The 21,322-nt window shown below is 40.3% G+C and overlaps 1 protein-coding gene across 5 annotated transcripts in view; it reads left to right on the forward strand.

Annotated features, from left to right (window-relative positions):
* The window catches only part of Pkc53E (Protein C kinase 53E), a 524,230-nt gene that overhangs the window by 28,789 nt on the left and 474,119 nt on the right, over positions 1 to 21,322 (forward strand). The gene's annotated exons all lie outside the window — the stretch shown is intronic.

A 21,322-nucleotide genomic window follows, 5' to 3' on the forward strand; every position in this document is an offset into this window, starting at 1 on the left:
ACCTCAATAAATATGATGTTTTGAAAATGGATCCATCATTTATAATAACCCTTTACTTTTACCACAGGTACGTATCTATAAATATCCGAACCAAGTGTCTAATAATAATAATAATAATAATAATAATAGAGTAAACCGGGGCAAAAGCCCGCCCCTAAGAGATTTTGAATTTTTGCCAAAATGTGTGAAACCTTTCTAATCAAACTTTTATTGACTGAGATAAACTGAAGTTAGTAGAATACAGTGGAATGTTAGTTATACACAAAGAAAAAATGTACAGTAGAGCGTCGATTAACCGAACGTCGGTCAACCGAACGACCGCTTAACCGAACTGTGTACTCGCTCACTTTCAGATATCTGTAATGAAAAAAGTACGTTAATTTTGTGTACTGTGTGTATTGTTCATGCAAAATGCGTATGTAATATGTACATATTTTTGTTTAATAAACTGTACCACATACTATATATTCCTACTAAAGTTGCCTTTCTACGTTACTTTGTAATACATACTTAAAGAGATGCCTGTTTTTATGAATAAATTTACTGTACAGTACTTCTTTTTGGCAAATAAACATGTACAGTTCGATTATCCGAACAAACCAGTTTTCCGAACACCCATGTCCCCCAATTACTTCGGATAATCGACGCTCTACTGTATATGTAATACAAGCAAAAAACATAGTACTGCATTTTGGGATTTTTGCCCCAGGCCTAGGGCAAAAGTCCCCAACACAGTGGGGTAAATGTCCCCACGTCTAAACAGACCAACAAGTCTTCAATTAGGCTAACAATGGTCACATGTGAATTCACCAATACCTTCATATGCTGAGCAGCCCTCATGCCACCAATCCCTACAGCGATGACACTGGATCCAATCTTCAACAGGGGGATCTGAAAATGTTTCACCAAAACCAGGACATGTCGTATTCGAGTCATCTGATGGCACCTTTTTGACTTCCTTTATTGTGTTCGTTTTGCGAAGTGGTTTTTCACCGGACTTGGCTTTTTGCATGCTTTCCTTTTCGTTTCTTTTTTTTTTTTTTATCAAGAGTATATTTATACGGTGATCCGGAGATAATTTCAGATTTTTTACCTACAAATCTTAGTTTTATTTTTTCTGTAACTCGTGGAAGCTTTCGTATTTCCCTTGGTGAAACATAGTGTGACGATTGTGATGTTGGAGACTTTTCGTCTTTGTCGCTCGATTGTTTGTCGGACAGTAAGTGAATGGGGAATCTTACCCCCGAGTGTCTGACTCGTACAATCTGTTTGGTGGTGTCATCTAGCGATGCCGTTGGGAAGTATGTTGCACACATTGGAAACAATTAATGGTCTTTTATATGTCACAGTCAGGAGAAGTTTTTCATTAAGTTAAATAATGTTTCTACATGTTCACATGCTTATGTAATATTACATCAACCAAGGAAAAAACGTATCTTACCTCATAGTTGAGTTGATTTTATTTTCTTCTGTTCCAAACTGCGTCAATACAAGGCGGCCATGACACTGTCCTCTGGTGGGTTGCAGTGGTGCCAACTGTGTTTCTTTATCATACTATTATTACGAATTAGGACTTTTGCCCCGGTCTATAATAATGTTTAAATTAAAATATTGAAATGAATTGATATTTTTATTGCACGAATAGGTAGAAAGACTATATAAGAATAGTGATACGCGTATAACAGCACGTATTCATTATCTAAGCTAATGTCGGCAAAATTTGTAAAATAAAACTACTGGCCTGGCAAGGAAATTAAATGTTAAACAGATATAGAATATTTATTTAATATCAAGAGGGATGTTAAATCCAGTTGACTAACAGTAGGGATGTGCCGAAGCCGATTACCGATGTATGAAAATCGGCCGAAATTGACATATCGGCATCGGTGTCGAAATCGGCAAAAATCCGATATTTAAACCGGTACAGATTATACTAGAGTTTTTACCTTCTAATAAGTTTTATATTCTAGTTTTGTAAGATTCATTGAAAATTTGGTTATGATTCGTCATTATTGTAGAGTTTTTGTAATAAAATTATTGCAAACTCATTCAGAGGATCAACCTAACTATAAATCGGAAATAAAACAGTACATTGCTGAACCAGGATATGCTGTCGTATTGGAAATTCAAAAATGAATATTCAAACCTGAAGCAAGAGCTTCGAAAATACTTGGACATACCTGCTGCATCAGTATTCAGTGATTGAGTGTTCAGTGTTGCTGAACAGATTTGCGATAAGAGAAGTAGGTTACTTCCTGAAGTGCTTCCAAATCTCGTGTTTCTGAAGTTGAATCTTGCAGAACAGGAATTAATTTTGCATTTCAAAGAACTGCTTGTATACTAATGTTAAGTCTCTAGGTTCACATAACCTTTTGTAGATGCAAATGTACATTCACATCTCTTGAGAATATATATGTATATGCATATGATATGCAATAGAAATGTACATAGCAAATTTATTTTTGTCATGCAGAAAATAACATCCCATTTCTGTTGAATAATCTTATGTATCGGAATCGGTTAAATATCGGCATCGGTATCGGTTCCAAAAATTATCGGCGAGTACATCGGCATCGGTAAATTTTCAGCTTCGTCACATCCCTAACTAACAGTAAAGTGCCTGGCAATATTTTATGCATGTTATTATAAGTAGTAATAGATCTTTCATAAATCTTTTTTGGTTAAAGTCGTATGATACCACGATAATCCTTGCTTTCCAATTAGTTTGGTTTTCATTATTTTCATAATTTAATTTTAGTACTTAGTAATATTTTCAGGGGGGCCGAACCCCCTAAATACGTCCTTGTTTTATCACAATATAAGTCAACCTCACTTCCACATAGCACACCCTGGATTGCATTTTGCAGACAAACGAGGCTCTGGCGACTGGCACTATAATTAACTCTCTAGCCTTCTTAAACCCGAAGGTTTACGGCTGCAGCAACACAAGCCTTCCATCTTTCCCTATCTTGAACAAGATCTATATACTCTTTTCCATCCCTACCGATTTCCTTTAGGTCCATCTCAACGTTGTCCCTCAATCTTCGTCTTGGGCTTCCTACAGGTCTCTTACCATCAGGTTTCCCAACAAGAATCCTGTAAACTCCTCTTTCCTCTCCCATTCGTGCCACATGGCCTGCCCACCTAAGTCTTCTTGATTTAATCATTCTAATAATATCTGGACATGAATACAAATTATGTAGTTCTAAATTATGTAACCTTCTTCACTCACCTGTCTCCTCATCCCTTTTAGGTCCAAATATTTTCCTAAGGATCTTATTTTCAAATACTCTCAATTTATGTTCCTCTTTCAATGTAAGGAACCAAGTTTCACACCCATATAATACTACATGGGTGTGAAACTTGGTTCCTTACATTGATAGTTTCTCCTACTGTAATCAATTCGAAGAAAACATCCTGATGATGTCGAGAAGGTACTTAAAAGATACCTAGCCTTGTGGTCTCTGCTGTACGTAGACACTTCATGTGTTCAAGCCAGCCATATATTGGTGCTGTGCTGAACTATATTTTGCTTTGTTTTTGTACAGTCACGAGAAGAAAGTATTTGGGGAATTCAGATGTACAGTCTCCGGCAAATATAAATGGGACACCTAGATCCTGAAATATTCGCTTCTCTGAAAGGCATTGTGCGTTGACTAAATCTACGGCGGTGGTAGAAGTTTCCATTGAAAATGTCCTACTAAAATCCACTTATCCTTTAGAGTTAGGCAATGCACTCAACGCCCTGCAGAGAAGAGAGTATTTCAGGACCTAGGTGCCCTTTTTTGTCAGAAGTCAGAGCATTACGGTGTTCTGAAGGTGTGGGCGAAGGGATACGGGAAAGGCCTTCAAAGCCGTAGTCTACAGAGTTTTTTTTTTGTATCCGGCTTAGTGGAGATGTTGCCACTAACATCACTTTCCAGTTCCCAAAAGGAAAAGTGGAATTTTCGAGGGAAATTTCCTAGCGACTCATTGATTAATGACTAATTTTCGGTTCATTTGTGGAGCACACTGCTCATCTGCCGTATGTTCACAAATGATAGTCTCTCCTAACTAACTAGCTAACTAAACTAACTCTCTAGCCTTCTTAAACCCGAAGGTTCATGGCTGCAGCAACACAGGCCTTCCATCTGTTCCTATCTTGAGCAAGTTCTATATACTCTTTTCCATCCCTACCGATTTCCCTTAGGTCCATCTCAACGTTGTCCCTCCATCTTCGTCTTGGTCTTCCTACAGATCTCTTACCATCAGAATCCTGTAAACTCTTCTTTCCTCTCCTATTCGTGCAACATGGCCTGCCCACCTAAGTCTTCTTGATTTAATCATTCTAATAATATCTGGACAGGAATACAAATTATGTACTTCTAAATTATGTAACTTTCTCCACTCACCTGTCTCCTCATGCCTTTTAGGTCCACATATTTTCCTAAGGATCTTATTTTCAAATACTCTCAATTTATGTTCCTCTTTCAATACTGGCACTATGGCCAGTATAATTTTGTGTTCTGTTTCTTGTCCTTGTGTGCTGAGTGCCCGTTTACAGCATCAGCTTTTAACGGAAGTCAGAATATTTTAAGATTTTAGTTATGCAACGTTAGAGTTGTTATTTGTAACGGTAAGGGGCTGGTGCAGGTACAATGTGACAGGTGCAAAATAGCCAAAGTGCTGACGCACCCAAAATTTTAAAATCAAATTCAAATATCACAATATAAATTCTGCTCATTGGCCGGGCCATCTGTCTCAGAATCGACAATCGTCCTGGCTTAGGACAGAACACTGCAATAACTAAATTTTTGTTAGTAATTGTTCGTCATTACAGCAGGCACTTGCTCGTAACTCGCGCCCACCGTGAAACCATGTTAGGACTCACCAGGTGCCATCTAGGGACAGGAGATTGAAGTTCGCCATAGATGGACGGTGCTTTATTTTTTGGCAGTATGCCTGTTCCACGTATACGGTACATAATAACCAGCGACCCTCGCTTTCACATTCGCTTTCATGAAGCAAATTGGTAGTTCAGGAACAGAAAACAGGTTAGACATATGCTCTATTATGCAGATTTCATTCTAATAACAGTAGTCTATTTACATCGTGTTTGCATCATAAATTTCATAAGTGATTTCTACCAGTAAAAATCAATATATACTGAAACAGATTCCAGGCACGTATAGGTGGGTTTCATGTGACGTCAGGATGCACACAGCCGCCATGTTTGCGGTCAATTGTATTTGTCGTTTGCAAGGAAATATCCACCACATAGCGTTCGTTACATCTGCACCAACTGTACGTTTGTTTTCAATTACGAATGTCTGTTAGTATATCCCCTTCTCGCCAGCTTGAATTCCGTATGCTTACAAGAACTGGCCACAATCATGGCTGCTCAAAGCCACAACGGTTTGTGACGAAGGTGAAACACACCTATAGGAGAAGGTCTAAATATGGGCGAAGGTTTAAATGTGGGTTTTGGAATTATCATCGCTGCCGGGTGCTGCAGCCTGGCGGAGGCTATGGGAACTGGTTATCTGTCAAGGACAAAGGTTGCGGCGCCAATTCGCAAGAGAAAGTGGTGGTTAGTTTCGGCCTTGACGCTGTTATAGAATTGCGAGCTCGGAAAACTTTTTGTAGGTATGTTTTAACTCAACGTTTTCCGAATTCTCGTCTGCTTTGTATAGGTTATGATATTAACGGTACATAAAACAAATATGGACTTTTATAATGCCATGATTTGTTTGTGAAATATGTAGCACAGAGAGCGAAAAGAAATTGAAGAAAAATAGCGTGATGGTCTAAGTATGGGCTATGAAATGAGGTCTAATGTCGAGATCACATTTTCAACAAATAATTGATGTTTTCTTAATTTCGATTTTCCCATATCCGCGGGATTTTCAAAACAACAGATTATTCATAAATTTCAATTTTGTAATGTTTTAGCGATAAATGACTGTTTTTTATTTTATTTTCTTTTTGTGATATTGCCACTAATAACCCATATTTAGACCACAATTTTGAAATACATAATTTTACCATTTCTTGGATATTGCTTTTTTTTTTTAAATGAGACCTTCTATACTTTAGCATGCTATTACATTTAAGTATATATTTCATGGATATGCATTTTAAAGGCAGGTGCTTGATATATTATTTTTCTTCTCCGAAAATGACAACATAAGAAGGGGGGCCCATATTTAGACCTTTTCCTCTCTATGTAATAATTACATAAACAATTGTCCACCTTGGTATGATGCAAACGTAATTACGGGCCTCCCCAATGGAGCAGTGGTAGCGTCATTGCCTTGTAATAAAGGAGTTCCGGGTTCGATACCCGGTGGAGGCACATAGTGGTTCGGATCCAACTTTAAACTGTAGGTCCAGTCTCGATTCGCCTTACTGTGCATAAAGTGAACTTAAAACACCAATTCAATCAATTCTTAGGCAAGGCCCGACAACGTTTAAAATCCCGCTCCCAGTAAGGAAACAGGATTTTTGTCAAAATAACCGTTCTGCGCTGTGATTGCACACCGGTTCCTACGACGCCCGGATCTTAGGTTGTACAGTCAACGGCAAAGATAATGGTAGGCAAATTGTCCACCTCTATTTTCATTACTTTTTTATTCTACATTCTGTATTTTAAGGAATGAAACTATGTTGGTTCGAGGCATGCATTGTTCTCTGCTTATTGACGTCATTATTTCAATCCATTGTCATCACATTGTGTAATACAGACCGAATGAAAATGGTGGTTGACAATTCGCCTACTGTTTCTTTCGCCGTTGAGTGTACAATGCAACATTTTTTTTCATTCGGAGAGGTGTCTCAGATACGTAGATCATTTGTTTCAACATTGTAAAATTTCATTCCTTAAAAACATTGTGAATGCAGAAAATTGTACATACGTATTAATAATTTGGAGCTTTTGGTCATCTTGCTTTTATTATATTTTGTTCATAGTTTTTTTTTTACTTTTACATGGTTTTTTTCCAGTTCAAAATGGTTCCTACTGTACTGCAGAAATTATAAATAAATAGGATATAAAGGAAAGTGGATGGAAATAGTAGTGGACAGTCAATACAAACGTGAAATTGCAATAGCCCGCCTGATGAGACGGCAGAACTTGAATTGATGTTACTAGTGTTGTAGGAAAGATATACATAAAAAATCCAAGCTATTGTCAATTAGTTCCTTTATTTCGTGAAAACTTGAATTTGTCCGCCATTTTTTCAATATGGCGGACTTTGTGGTAGGGTAATAGCCGGGGACATTTGGTATGTTATCAGTGGCGTGACTTTTTCAAAAGTGTAACCGGCCATCAGACGTTATCATCTCCGCCGTTGATCTGCATTTTTTTTCAATCCGCTTAATGATTTATTTAGCCACAATCAGTCCTAGAAAGAACTCATGAGAGTTACCGCGAGAATCCAGTGAATAGTTGTCGAGCCTTGTCAACCATCTCGGTTTCTTTGCAATGAGGTGGAAAGGGGAAGAAGAACCACACATTCGTGTCAGTTTGAAGTTTCTGCGTTGAGCAGACGACAGAATTCCCCTCCTCCAGCGGTGGGAGGAAGTCCAGATGTACGTACTACTGTTGCCAACTTAGCTTTTTGGAGCAAGGTTTGTCCAAATCACGAATATCAAGTACTTATCTTTTAGTCTATTACTTAACGGTCTCAGTTGTAGTTAAATCGAGCTTTGGCTTTACAGTCTAGCTCTTGTTGCTTCAGAGAAATAGTATCCCCGTTTTAGGCGGGATTTACTCTTTTCTGGAAATTCAATGTGACAATGATCCGGTAGGCCGCAGCGGCAACAGGGCCCCTAAACAGGCATATGAATAACCCCCTAGCACACTTGCCTCCAAGTCTTTCCACGCTGTTCCCTTGCATTGGCGCCCTTTCCTCCTGTTGCCTCTTGAGGGTAGCGGAACAGCCTCTCTCTTCGCTTTTGTCGGCTGCAGAAAAAATGTCCTCTGCAATATACACTCAACTGCAACGCTGTCGGTTAACTTATTTAACAATGTTGTTATTTTATTGAGAAAAAACTTTTTAATTTATTTAAATTTTGCTGTTACCTGCGGTAACACCGGTTACATGCACGCCACGCCTCTGCATGAGACAGTTACCACGAAAATCCAATGAATAGTGGTCGAGCTTTGTCAATCCTTTATTTCTTTGTAAATGAGGTGGAAATGGGAAGAACAACCACCACACATTTCTCGGGTCAGTTTGACATTTGTGCGGCGAGCAGACGACTGAATTCCGCTCCACCAGGGAGAGTCAAAGTGCGGAAGGGAACTCCAGCTGTACGTACACTCAAAATCGAATGAAACGCCCCCCCTTACGGTTATGCAACCCGGAATTTTATATCATCTAGTTTCGCCAGGAATATCAGCTCGCGAGAAGCGTAGTGTTTCCAACTCTTGAATCTAGCCACAGATTCACGCGACCGGGTGGAGATCTTGCTTTCCTCTTGATTTGATTTTAACGGACAAGAAGTTTATTTTGAGAATGTCTCTGGTAATAATAACAAGTGTTATTAACATTTATGCTTGAGTTTTTTATTATTCTTTTACCACTTCCGAACGAATATGTGAAGATTTTTTTTTTCATTTTGCAATAACGCTTTCGGCATTTTTCCTTCAGAGTTATTCTTTTTGTTTTTAAATGGTTTGGCGACATCTGATTTGGAAAAAGTTCCACGAAGTTTGTTTTAAGTGTAAATGCATCTGGACATACAGTGTAGAGTGGGATTCGAACAACAAATATGAGCTTCCGTCGCGAATCGAACCAGCGCTCCTTTCATTATGTTTTCTTTCCACGTTTATTAAAATTTGCTTCCTTCAGCCTACTTCCGATTGTCGTATATTTCAATTCGTATTCCCGTTTTTTTTCATTTGCATTGTTCGAGCAGTGATAACTTTCTCTCTTAATCTGGTTATTCGAATACTTTTATACTTAATTTTTTTTTCCTTTTCTCGATTTTCCCTTCGCACTCATTACAGATTTTGGTATCGCGCTTTTCCATATTTTCAGTAATTTAATTCTTTGACTATTTTTAATTTGCCCTTAGTCCGAATCAAGAAAATATGTTGGGAAATGTTTCCCGTGTAAATCTTATTGTATGGTGGTGTAAAATTGATGCCAGCTTTTTCTTGCGATAAGGGTTTTGAAAGTGCAAGGGTCTCATTTATTAACCATGGTGGGAAGGGGAGGGGGCGGAGGGGTGCCAGAAACCTTCCAGTCGGAATATGCCTGAAACGAAAAGTATAGATCGACCAAAACGAAAAAAATCCTTGGGACGAAAAGTACCCGCGCAGATCTCCCTTCTTCCCTTCAGTTCGGGCCATAAGGAAGCATGGTCCACTCTCCCCCGCCTTTCCTCGCGGGAGTACGGTGCACAGGAGTCGTGGGTCTGCGCAGGTTGTTTTGCTTGTGGTTCCACTCTTCCATCAGCAGGTGCGTGCTGAGAAGGGTATGCTATCTTCGAGTGAGGGGGAGGGGGTGACGAGCAACACTGCCACAGCGAGTCGCTGTAAATGATTTCATTGTCTGTGCTGGGTGAAACCGGTTCTTGGTGCTCCTACACTTTTCCGATACATTTCTGCCAGCCTTTCTAGCAATGCGAGGTCATATGTTCCAGATTCGAACTCTGGTCAGGCATGAATGTATCACTGAGTTTGTCCCGCCACAATTTTATAAATTGATAATTCATCCGTATTATCGCGATTAACTCAAGAGGCAGAAGAGTGATGTAAAATAACAGAAATAGAAATTGATGCATTTGTGCCTGGTGCTAGTGTAACGACGAAGTTAACTCTTTATAAATGATGCAATAGGTAGCCCTTGCGCTCAAATACACTTATACCTTGCCACAAAAAAATCTAACTTATCGCTGATCTCTTACTACATTTGGAATACAGCCAAGAGCGATGTAAAGCAATGCAATTACATTGTGAATGTTTCACATCCTATAGTCTTTCTTTTTCTCGTAGCGGGGGCGGGGGTTCATTCATTACAAATATCTAGGAATGGATTTAGCAGGAATCCGTGATATATTTAAATATCATAACATGCTGCGTAGCCAGGGTTCTTGGGTCCTAGCCTCTGATAATGAGTTTTTCTTTTTCGTTGTTTCTTCAATCTTCATCAATTTCCCTGAAGCATCATTCATCCTCTGTCGCCATTGGCTATATGTAAAAATTGACATAAAATTAGTAAATTTTGAAAAGAAAACACAAGGATCTGCTTTTCTCATAGCTCGCCAAACGTGCACATTTCTGTATTTTATGCTTTCAGCGCTATCATTATTCTTGACAGGCAATGGAATTGAAGCAACTCTCACAACTAACGTAAACTACATATCACTCAGGCATGACAATTCTCGCGGGCAAAGTGGATTTCTTTGGCACATGGTAGCGCAATAACTATCTTCTGGCCTAGATTTAAATCCGTACTTTTTATTCCAGTTGAGTGATTGACTCACAATTTTGCCATTGAAGGTTTGGGTTGTATTTGGGTTATACGTATTGTGTTTTTGGTGCGCTAGGAAAAAGCAATCCCAAAGGTTCGCACTGAACAGAAAATTGTGTGCTTTTCCTCTCTCTCTCTCTCTCTCTTCCAACTCCGTCCCTCTCTCTCACCCCAAGTCCCCACTATTTAGGTAAACTGTTGTTAGAAACATATTTTCCGAAGAATATCCACATTGAAAATAATATTCCCCAATTGTTTTGATAGGGCATTTCTACTGCTCCGAACGAATTATCTCCGTAAGAGGACTAGGGCCTCCCCTATGGCGCAATCGTAGAGTCGTCACCTTTAATCAAGGGGTCCCGGGTTCGATACCCGGTGGAGGAACATAGTGGTTCGGAACCCACTATAAACTGTAGGTCCAGTCCCAATTAGCCTTTCTGTGCATAAAGTGGACTTAATAAAACAACAATTCAATTCAATTCAATTGAATTATCTTATCAATATTTTTAAATCTGCATGCACCTGCTTAATTTAATAGATTATACATTTATATTCATTGCGGGCAGAAATGTGCGAGAAAACAATGCATTTTTTTCAGGGAATGCATGAGTCAATAATAATGTATATTTTACGGTATATACTTTTTTATATTGCATTGATTCAATAGTATCCTTATTTCCTAAAGCAAGCGTGAGTTTCTTTGCACACACCACGCAGGCCCTGCTTGACGTAAATCTCAGATGCAGTAACTTCACGGTTGCCTTTTGCCACCACGCTTTGGCTTTAATTCGAGCCCCGGTGGGTGCTTCGTTCGAGATCCTGCAGCAGTTTTACTCGTATCTATGCCTTGAGCATGCCACTTGCAACGGAACCAATAAAATGAAACTTTCTGCACCGGAATGGGCGTGAAACTCTACATGCACCAATGATAAGGTGTTTTCAAGAGGTATGTGCCACGTGCAGCATGTCCCTTCGGTCCGAATGTTCCTTTACGATATCATTTCATCATGCCTTACTTTCGGAATTTACAAGAGAGAAGATAGTCCGCATGTTGTTGTGCGGCGGATCTGCTGCACTACAGATTACTACGACCCTTGGTGTGGACGATTCATGCGTCAGGCGTTGGATCCGGTGTTACGAGGAAGAAGGTGACCAAGGAATGAAGTGAAGACCCAACAAAGGTCGGCCGTGGAAGGCAACCAGGGAAGAAGATGCAGGCATCATTGAGATGAGCGAGGGCAATCCCTTCATGGCTACAACGAAGATTCGCCAAGAGTTGAAACTGGAGTGCCATGCTGCAACAGTTCGGCACCGTCGAGCGCCAAAGAATGAAGCAATGACGCATTTCCATCACGAAGCACGGATCAGTTTTCTTTACAATATTTACCAGCTCCTCAAGAATTTTGGCAGAACGTAATTTTGAGCGACAAAAAAGTATTTTCGTCTGACGAAAATGGTCAGGTTTATGTTTGGAGGCGCAACAAAACTCGCTACGGCCCCGAGAACATTTCTACCCATGCTAGGAGTGGCAGGATATCCGTGGCGGTGTGGGGATGGATCAGTTCGTCTGGAGTAGGTGGATTGGTGGAAGTGTCCTCGAGAATGAATTCGCAGGAATACATCGCAGTGCTGGAAAACCACACGCTTCCCAGCGTGCAAGAGAGACACCTTGAAGATGAGATTTCGCACGTGACTTTCGATCAAGACAACAGCAGCGTCCATACATCGAAAGCGAAAAACACCTGGTTTAATCAGCACCCAGGAATTTCAAGAGTAGATTGGCCAGCGAAGTCTCCCAATCGAAAACATTTTCACGTGTTTGATGTTTGGGAGAGTTTGAGGAGAAGACCAAACATCTGCTCGTGGAATCCTTGCCTCGTCGACTAGATGCAGTGCTTGAATCCAACGGCGGGTGGACACAGTATTGAAACCCCGCATGGTTTAACCGATGTTCTTTGCTACATCCCAGAACAAAACTAATTACACACATCTCCATATGCAACTTATGTTTCCAATTCTTTTTTATTGATACCTTGGTGCTCATGGTTACTTTTTCACACACCTGCACCATTATATTATATTCTATAATATTAATATTCACATTATTGACAGATATGATTCACATAAAATTCAAATGCGCAGCACACATGCACCCATCCCTAACACTTAACTATTAGTTACATTACACCTATCACGTTGTCACAGTTCTAAATCAGTGGTGCCCAGGGGGAGAGGCATTATGGCACAGACTGTGATGGAAATTTGACTGAGTAAACAGGGAACAAGTTTAATTACGTTATCAATTAGCCATTGCTGTTATACAAATAGTAATTTGTAGATTGTCAGGGGAATTGTTACGGGTAATAAGTAATATTGGTGGAGGGGGGGGGGACGATATCCAACTCTTACATATTAGGCCTTAGATTGATAGGGAAATTATGGTGGGCGATTAATGAAGTTAGTGGGATTTTCAGGTAGCTGGATTGATAATTATTTTGGGGGCAGGGAATCCCAACTCTTGTGTATTACTATTACGTCTTAGATTGCTTTTTTGGAGGGAGCAATATCAACAGGAAGTCTAAAATTGGCTTGGAAATTTGGTTGGGAAGATTGAGTATTAAATTTGAGGTGGAGGAGAGGTGAATAAAGTTTTGATAAAGTGTTATGTCTTAGATTGTGAAGGGACTCGAACCCGGAACATTCGGTGTCTGGATCGTTAGTCCATCACTAACCGTGCTTGGCCGCAGAGAAGGTTCTCTTTGGTCTAAGCGCGTTAAATTGTCCACTTCCGATACCACGAAATTTCCGGGTTCGAGTCACGGCTTCATTGGTATCATGGTGTCAATTTAATCTAATCGTCACTCATCCTCATTAGCCGAAAGTGGCAGAAGAGCGACTTAAAATAACAAAGAGGTACAAAAACAACTTTAACCCTCTAGTAATTTCTGATCAATAGATGCGTATTAGCTTTGATTGTTGACTCTTTAATGATAAGCTTACGATTATTATTGTTAATATGGATTGCCATCCATCAACAGAAGGACGGACCAATCGATCATTTAATTCATGACGTTTTTTTGGTATTTGTTGTCCCTTCGGATCAGCTTCGAAACCTAAGGAAATGATTAGATGTCTGTCTGAAGTTAGTGACAATGGTTCTTTAATTTTCCGTCGCTCTTTCAGCCGGCGCGGGAACCACCTTTAGGGCAGTGATCCTCTGTTGCCGCGTTTACCTACGAAGGAACTCGTGGCCAAACAACGAATTAGGTCTACCGCTTGGGCAAGAAGCGGCAACTTCACAACGCCCTCTTCTCCGAAGCAGCCAGCCGGGAAACAGAATTTTGTCAAAATAACCCTTCTGCTCTGTGAATGAACACCGGTTCTAACAACGTTTCTACTTAATTGGACATTATCCATTGTTTTTCCTTTTGATTGAACATATATTCTATCTATATATTTCGAGACATTTCAAGAGATCACCTCTTCTCTCATCTTCAGGCGAACAATTTTTGCTATGTCTGTAGTGTGATTGGAACTATGACAGTCCATGATTTTGCTCCAAATCCGGTCCGCTAAGCAACCAGTCTTAGATGCCCATTCGAAATCGACAGCTATAGAGCAAAATATGTTTGAAGTGAAGAGTCTTATTGAATGAAACATAGCTCGACTCACCCTCACATTTGAATTTTTTTAGATAACTTGCTTGCACTTCGTATAGAAAGCACCACGAGACTGAAAATTCACACTATTTGTCATGGCAAATAGACCTTATTCCAGCTTCGCTGAAAGTTCGATGTAGTTGTCAGTCATTAAGTTCAACGCTCTCTGCGCGTGTGTTGTGATGGGTTACCGTGTTCCAATTTTGTTTTAATTCCATTTCATGCTCAAAAAGGCTACCCGAAGTGGGACCTACAGTTGAAAGTGGGATCCGAACCACTAGGCAGTTGTGTCTCCACCAGGAATCGAACCTGGGACTCCGTGATTATAGGGGGTTAACGCGTTCATGGCTTTACAGTTTCGTGAATTCAAGAGAAAAATGTGAAGAACTATCTTCTACACGGAGCTAACTGTGTGTATGTATGTAAAACTTTCTAGCACATCCATTTTCCTACCTTCATTTTATCATCATTACGTTGAATTTTGCACCAGTGATTTTTCACTACGTTCTAGGTCACGTCACTTTGAGTCGTAAAGTATTGTCTGTAATTCAGTTTTAGTATAGTCTGTAGCCTCTCACCCAAAAATTTTTAAGGTGGGAGAAGGGAGGGGGGAAAATAGTGCGAGTTCAATTGAGAATACGAAAATAGAGCGGAATGATTATATTGCTACAATATCTTCAGGAAAGTAAAGCGTAAAATTGAATTCTGCCTCTGAGTGAGTCCATGATATTGTTTATGTTTGAAGGTAATATATTAAACATGACTATTAGCATAACCGGACGCATATAATGAGATGATTTATTAGTGTTACCAGACTAAAGGTGTGGAGTGCGGCCTGTTGCCTCGTTCATTACGGAATTCCACATGTAAAAATTGATCAGCTCTTATTGCTAGTAACCATTATAGGCTTAGACCAAATTCTGGCGTTTATATTTCAATTCACTTCCTCAACAAATCCTTTCTCGATTGACTAGATTTTAAGCGGAGCGTCATTCAGTTGTTTGTGAGTGTTCCTTTTGCAGAAGCAACAGCAGCTCGCTCGCACACACAGTGCCCCGCCCACTCGACGAGACGCGTGGTCTGTGCAGTGCAGAACAATGACAGTGTTGCCTCTCTATTCGATCTTTGTATTCTCTTTTGCCTGCCACTACACACACATTTCAGACAATTCTTCCCATACAACAAATGGAAAAGCAATCAGGCAACTGTTAAATGGCTCTTTTCTAGATTTTCTATTAACACTTTCCACGGCCAAGATATGTTAACTTGGTTCTGTTTCGTATTCCCACAATTTAGCTTCGTGCAGTAGGGCTTTATATTGCAAGCTAAAAAAAAACAACGTAGGCAGGTATTTTAACATTTTAATTTTCATCCGTTTCATGATTGTGTGAAAGAATATGGTGGAAAAATACACTACTTGAGACAATATCACTAATAATAATTGGCCGCCGCTGTGCCCGAGCGTGGTAAGCCGTCGGCTTTTGATCTCGCTGCCGAAATTCCTGGGTTCGAGTCCCGGCCTGGGTATGATTGTTTATGAGTGTTCCTTCATGAATTTTATCATACACTAATCCTCATCGTTGCGACTAGCCAAAAGTAAAGTAAAAGAAGAGAAATATATTAGTAATAATAAAAATATGAATCTAGCTCCCCATGGTTCCTTTATGACTGTCCTTTTATCAATTCCATCGAGTCATCATTCATCCTCATTGTTGCGATTAGCCAATAAATGGTAGAGAAGCTGCGAAAAATAAGATGTAAAATAATAACAGAATTTTCTCCACAGAAGGAAAAATAAATGCTCCAGAAAACATGCAATACAGGAAAAGAGTGTCCTGTAATGTGAGTCTGTAAACCAAATGTAAATCACGAATGAAGAAGTTACGTGAAGGTTTTTCTTCTACGAAGCAATACAGGCTTGGATGGCGTAGTGGTAGCGTCGACGCCTTGTAATCAAGGGGTCCCGGTGGAGGCACAAAGTGGTTCGGATCCCACTTTAAACTGTAGGTCCAGTCCCGATTAGTCATACTGTTCATTGTGGACTTAAAACACCAAATCAACAGCCAACCAACCAATACGGGGTTGGAAACACTACGGTTATAGGTTTGGAAACACTGCTCCTCTCGGGAACTACTCTACCAGGCGAAACTAGACGATATAAAATACCGGGTTGCATAACCGTAAGGGAGGCGTTTCTTTCGAATTCCTCTGTACTACTGTTGCCAACTTAGTTTTTTGGAGCAAGGTTTGTCCAAATCACGAATCGCACCAAGGAACTATCTTTTCGTCTATTTACCTACCTTACCGGTTGTAGTTCAATCCAGCCTTGGTTTTGCAATGTAGCTCTAGTTGCTTCAGAGAAATAGTATCCCCATTCTAGACGGGATTTAGCTCTTTTCTGCCAATCCGATGTGATAACACTGGCATATACCGGCACGCCTGACCGGTAACTGGGCCCCTGAACAGGCATATGAATAACCCGTAGCACACTTTGCCCCAAACCCCCCCCCCCCCTCTTCCCTTGCATTACCTCTTCGCTTCTGTCGGTTGCAGAAAGAATGGCCTCTGTAATATCTACTCGACGGCAACGCTATTGGTTAACGTATTTAACAATGTTGTTATTTTATTGAAACAACTTTTTAAATCTTCACATTTTGCTGTTACCTGCGGTAACACCGGTTACATGCACGCAACGCCTTTGGTTATTATTAATATGAATAAGATGTTACATACCAAATTTCAGCTTGTTATGAATTCCAAAGATAGTCTAATCTAAAGTGACAGTGCACTATAATAAAATGAAACAACTGTATTCACCATTCAAATGCTTGTATAACTAGTTAATTTTCGACGTATTTTGCACAGTAGTTCCAGATACGACTTCGGAAAACTATTTGTCGTTATTCCTTTTTTTAACGTTTTACGCATAATTCTTATACCTTGAAAATCTTCCGCTAATTCATTTACGTTGTGACCTGTTACATTTCAAACATGACATCACTGTTGGTGATGCACGGGATATGCTCAGGGCACCATCTCTCGTTGTCCATTGGACACTTGTCACGATGCCCTTCTGGGTAATCATTGAACGTTGATTGTCGCTGGCGTGCGAGCACTTTGCCAGCGGATTGGGTCCGTGTCAGCGCTCGTCAACCCTTTGAGCCAATTATTTACATGCGATTAGGATGACGTCACAGAAGGGTGCTCGTTGCTGGCTTCTGTGACGAGAGGAACTCGAATATGAAAACTTGGTTGGAAGGCGACACTAGGAGATTAACTAGTGACCAGATTCATTGGTTCATTTTAAATATTTAATGGGAGATTTGAAACTGAACTTCTGTCATAATTCCCAAAACTGTGAACAATTATAGTCAATGATTCATTTGCCAATTTCAATTTGTAATACAATATTAATGAATCTTTGTTTCTGTTGTCCTTACTGGATTGCATTGTCCCTGTATCGGTCAAAAAGAATCCTCTGTGCATTGCACTATATGCCATGAGGGCCTAATTTAACTCAGAGAGAAGGTGATGCAATCAGCGTCTTGCTCGGTACTACTTGCTCTGTCCTCATTATAAACTCAGCGATTTACAAGGGACCTTTTATACGGGCACTTATGAAACCACCCCTCAAATCGAACCCTCCCTGACCGAACCACGTTGCACTTGCTGCATGATATGATGTGGCTGCAGAATCAATAGGTATAACTGACATTTCAGCTTGATATGCATTTCTGCGAAGTAATAATATTAGAATGTGAAGATAGCATCATCATTCGTATTCTAGCTGATTGAAATTAAAATTGTGGGCTCGTCAGCACTCAGGCTATTTGGAGCCGACATATTATACGGGGACCTGGTTTTGCCTAGGTCTACCTCAGGGTTTCGCAAAAACTCCTCCAGGGTTTTGCCTAGGTGTGCCCCAAGCGTTTCGCCCTGGTTTTGCTTAGGTGTGTCCCAAGCGTTTCGCCCTGGTTTTGCTTAGGTGTGTCCCAAGCGTTTCGCCCTGGTTTTGCCTAGGTGTGCCCCAAGCGTTTCGCCCTGGTTTTGCTTAGGTGTGTCCCAAGCGTTTCGCCCTGGTTTTTGCCTAGGTGTGCCCCAAGCGTTTCGCCCTGGTTTCGTCATACCTTTAAATAGAATCTTCACGGAATACAACGACAGTGTCGGAAAAGCTGCCTAGGTCTGCCCGCCCTGGTTTCGTGCAGGTCTGCTCCAGGGTTTCGCCCCGTTTGCCTAGGTCCGCCACAGGTTTCCTCTGACCAGTAAGATTATTGTACGTATTTCAGATACTTCCAGATTCGAGGTTAGCCTATGCTTAGGCATAATCTCGTGATGCTGCCTCACTATCAAGGTAGACGATTCTATGGATGGGAAAAACCAGTTCTGTTATGCAACAGAGGGAAGGGGGGGGGGAGATTGGAGAGTAGGAGCGAGAAAAAGGAGGGGGAGAGGATCATCAAAGGTGATGAATAAGTCACCTGTCCAGCCGTAGTGAAAGTGTCCCTATTAACATTGAAACCCTGGCTTTGTGCCGGCAATAAAATACACACCGCGCTCGGTTTTTGAAGTTCGCCCCGTTCACCTGATAACTCCTGCAGTGTGTGACTACATGTATTTTGAGCATCCCCCCTCCCTTGCCCCAACCTCTGTCTCTTACTGGTTTGGGCTCTTAATAATTCCTGAAGGCCCTGTCACATTTACAAACATTGTGTGTGGTTGTAAGAATAACTGATGAGAAGGGCGAATTCAACTCTGGTTTTACTTCTACCCGGATATCCGTTATCCAGTGCCGAAACGTGAACAAAATATTTGTGCATAGAACAAAAATAGATGACGCCGACCATTAAGAAATGAAGCGATATACTAACTTACTACAGTAAACCCTCGTTAACACAAACTCGCTAAAGACGAACACTCGGTTAACATGAACAAAATGTTGGTCCCGGCAGGGATGTATTATATCTTATAGAATGTTTTATCGGTTAACGCGAATTTCGGTTACCACGAATTACGAACTGTTTTTTAGTCCGTTGCGTCATTAGATCTCATTTAACACGAACTTTCAAAGTTTTTCATAATTTTCTTCTGTTGTTCCTTTGTCTTTCCTCTGCTAGGTATGTAAGAAATCGCTCAACAATCTCTCTCATCATGTCAACAATCAACTTATACAGTATTGTAACCAACAAATTCAGATCAACAATGTGTTGAAATGTGTTTTTCTATTCTTTAAAACATAGCCAGTACGAGTAATACAAAGATTAAATCTTCGGTGCAATTGCTCGACAATCGCGATCATCGCGTCAAAAATGAGCTTATGTTTTTTAGCAACAAATTCAGTTGTGTGTTCAGATGTGTTTTTCTATTCTTTAAAACGTACAATAAACATCAAATTGTAAGCAGTAAGATGGGAGTCCTGGCCAAGAGGAAGAAGACAGGCATAGACCTGCAAACAAAACAAAATCGTAGAGGAAGTAGAAATAAAATTTGAGTCCCCGGTTAGCACGTTTTTTTTTTAACACGAACTCTTGATTTTTCGTTCCCTTGGGATTAGTGTTAATGAGGGTTTACTGTAGTTAGATTTTGTATGCCTCTGGACAAGGCGGAATTTATACAGGTGTACCCGTCCGTCTTTTCAACAAATACGATGACTTAACCTGGGAGGTCTTGGATTTTCGAAAGAATTGTATCAAATTAGACTTAATAACAGTCATTTCCGTTATATGCAATAACTTAGGTTAATTTATCCGTGTAAAGTCTGACCTGGGGTGAGGATACTAGAGAACAGTTATTTTGTTCAATTTCTAAAGTCTAACCTACGTCACACCAAAATTCCCAAACAAATATGCACCTGTATGTTTCCATCTTGATCTGGACGAGTTAGAATGGAGTGCAATGAGAAATAGATATCTTTACATCCACTTTCATGGTCACTTTATATGGATCTGCTAACCTGGACAGGCCCCTAATCGGAATTTGAACCAAACCGTTCCTTGATGTGTGTGTGATAGGATTATCTTTACTAATGAGAAAATGAAATGTAACCGAATCTTCAACTTTGTGTAGAAATGAACACTTAAGTAATGTAAGGTTCCGATGCTGTATACCTGCTCTTCCTTACGTGCCGCAATTTGAATATTTCACAAAACTATTACCAGATGACAACGGAGTATCGATATGTCGTTTGTGCCAGCGTTATAGAATACACCATACTTTGTGAAAGGAGTGATAGGAATAAGACTGTTCACTTCTCTTTTGCCCTATGTATCGAAACGTATTAGATTCACACTGGTGCCATCTGTCGTACTATTTCCAGCTAGAGCGCAGTTCATTTCTTGGGGGTTGGCTACACCTTTCCCCCACTCCACAATGGCTCAAACGACGGTCAAACTAGAAAGTGACACTTATTACCAGGTTTCAAGAACGCTGACGTTTGACTCCTATGTGAAATATTAGCAGTTGCTTTCATCAAAATGAAACTTTACTGTGCATCTACTTTTACCAATTTCTTTATTTTAATTCACATCAAAGTGCTGTGACAAGATGAGCTATCACGCTACTGTTGCAGTCGAAAGTTTCGTTTTTTTCCCTCTTATAGCCACAAGGTACAAGTACAATACATCAGAAGACATGATTGACAGTACCTCTAAAGGAAATTGATTATTTAGCATGTGGAAGTTACTGTTTGTTTTAATTCTTAAGCTTCTATAATTTACTTTAGAAATATCATTCTTAAATGCGTATGTATCTTTCGAACATTTTTTACTTATAGTAGGTCTAAAAACTCTCACCAGATGGCATACCAGATAACTGAAATTGCTAAAATGGATTGGTGGTTCCCTTGGGTACACACTGGCAGGCAGTGGAATCCCCGAGGAATATTTTGCTCCGTGCCAGAACCAGTGGCAGGATCAGCCTGAATTATTTAACGCGTTTAGGGAACTTGCATCCACATGACTTGCCTCCGGGCAGACGCGCTTATCGAGGGCAATTGAGGGGGAACTGCTCTTGTTTTGCGAGCGCATGGGATGGGCTTCTGTTGTCCAGGACGTAGAGAACTTTCGTTGATGGAAAATATTGCACTAGTTTCCCTCATCGTCTACCAGAGGGTCACGGTGCTTGTAACTATGGTGACAATAGATAGTAGCTAGCCTAGTAGTGGACCTTAATGATGATGACGTAACCAGTAATTAAAGTGGTTTCAGT

This window comes from Lepisma saccharinum, chromosome 14, assembly GCF_977018435.1.
Source record: "Lepisma saccharinum chromosome 14, izLepSacc3.1, whole genome shotgun sequence".
Lineage (NCBI taxonomy): Eukaryota > Metazoa > Arthropoda > Insecta > Zygentoma > Lepismatidae > Lepisma > Lepisma saccharinum.